General features: G+C 44.3%; 1 pseudogene; it reads left to right on the plus strand.

The window, feature by feature from the left end:
- Positions 1-541: 541 nt before the first annotated feature.
- On the plus strand, positions 542-1,145 carry LOC119808457 (annotated as a pseudogene).
- Positions 1,146-2,372: the final 1,227 nt, after the last annotated feature.

Raw genomic sequence — 2,372 nt, forward strand, 5'->3', positions numbered from 1 at the left:
CTGTTCCATTGAGTATTCTAAGGTCACAGAAGCACTGAGCTCAGACCTTCCAAAAAATGTGGTTTCCACTTTCTTTCCTTAGACACACGCTAAGAACATTTTCTCCACTTTATAAGTCAATGTCTGAGGGCCAAGCAGGATCAGTAATTTCCCAAGGACACATACCTGATTTGTTGGGAAAGTTGTTCTCAGCAGGGTTGCTTTGGCTTCCAAGAGAAATTCGGCAATGTCAGAAAATGTTTCTTACGTTCTCAGCTTGGAAGGTGCCACTGGTGTCTAGTGAAGGGGCCAAGGAAGCTGCTAAACAGTGTATTGTGCATAGGGCAGCCTCGCGACAAAGCTGATCAGCCTAATGCCAGCTGCTTCAAGTGTGCTTGATCCAGAGAGCATCAGAACTGTAGCTCTCATTAAGTCATAGGTGAAGGGATGATAAGTCTAGAAACATACATATATTCATATTTCACATTTTAAAAAATTCAGACATGGAGAGAAAGCCAGAGCCAGTTTACAGTGGTGATCAGAGTCTTACTAGACTGCAATCATGTCGAGTATGTCCTATAACAGACGGGCTGTCAGAACCATGAAGGGAAAGAACTGTGTGGCCATTGCTGTAGACAGGTGTTTTGGGATCCAGGTCCAGATGGTAGTAACCACAGACTTCCAGAAGATCTTTCCCATGGGTGACAGACTCTCCGTAGGCATAGTCAGGCTGGCCACCAATGACCAGACAGTTGCTCAGCACCTAAAGTTCCAACTGAACCTGTATGCACTGAAGGAAAGTTGGCAGATCCAGTCTTTCACCCTCATGAGCACGGTGGCCAACCTCTTGCATGAGAAATGGTTTGGTCCCTACTACACGGAGCCTGTCATTGCTGGGTTGTACCTTTCATTTCTTCTCTAGACCTCACTGGCTGCCCCATGGTTACTGATGACTTTGTAGTCAGTGGTACCCACTCCAAACAAATGTATGGGATGTGCAAGTCTCTCTGGGAGCCCGACATGGATCCAGAACACCCGTTTGAAACCATTTCCCAAGACATGGGAGTGCTATGGACTGGGATGCTGTATCAGGCATAGGCGTCATTGTCCTTATCCTTGAAAAAGACAAGCTCACCACCAGGACACCTAAGGTCCAGATGGACTAACCCTGAGCTCTTGACCCAGGTTCCTTTTGTTGTTTTCCTTGTTGATAACATTGCTTTTCCTTAACAAATGAAACCAAAAACCAAAACAAAACAAAAAACCTTGATCAGGAGGAGACACTTCGCATTCAAACCATTGTAGGCCTCAGGAGGCATGCCTATGACAGTTGTGCAGTCCTGGGTTCCTTCTGATCAATTTGTTTCCTGTCCACCATGAGGTAAGTAGCCTGTCACATGCTCTGGCTGCTGCGAGGCTCTGTTTACTGTGCTCCTATAATCAAGGTATCAAAGGAGTCTGATTTCTCTGACACTGTGAGCCAAAATAACATCCTCTCTGAATTTGCCCCTGCCAGGTGTTTTGTCACAGTGACCAGAATTCCGACTAATGCAGGGGTCTTTTGACCATTCAATCTCCCGGCATCGTCAGATTTTCCCCCTGTTTGCCATCTTATATTTAACATCTTCTGGTTGGGTTGGCCATTATCTTCTTCCTCCACCTGGTTTGCAGTTTCATGGAGACATATATATGTGTGTGTATATATATATACGTATATATATACACACACATATATACGTATATATATATACACACATATATACATATATATATACACACACATATATGTCTTTACTTATACATACATATATAAGTATATATACATATATGTGTGTAAGTAAAAAATGCTACCATGGCTATGCATTGTGTTCTACATTTAGGAAGCCATGGAACCCTGTTTAATAAAAAGCTTCTGAAATGGCTCCCAAAGGTCCTTGCTTCCCCTCTAGAATCTCTTCCCTTTGAGTGAAGGCTGGTGTCACATCCCATCCCATGTGTCTCAGTCCTGGAAACCTGACTTAGGCCAAAAGAGAATGCAGAAAGCTTGTATACTTAGACAAAGATGCAGAAAATCTGTGGTCAGATGTGCTGGGCACGCTCTGATGGAATTGTACCAAGTGTGCAACAACCTGGAACCTTAGTGTATTTACTCTACACAGCACAAGGATATGGGGTTGTGGTTTTCTAGCCTCTGGAGGGGGTTCTTTGTGGGTGAGAAGTCTCAGATTGCAAGCATCCCAGAAAAGGAAGCCACAGTTGCTAGTCTTTGCACACGCCAGTCAATCTTTTGTGAACACTTGTGCTTGCACACTGTCCATGTTCATACTTGGACGAGATAAAGGGTTTGGCAGTCTTCCATGGGCAGAGACATCAGTGCTTGACATGGCCATACC

This window comes from Arvicola amphibius, chromosome 2 (assembly GCF_903992535.2).
Source record: "Arvicola amphibius chromosome 2, mArvAmp1.2, whole genome shotgun sequence".
Lineage (NCBI taxonomy): Eukaryota > Metazoa > Chordata > Mammalia > Rodentia > Cricetidae > Arvicola > Arvicola amphibius.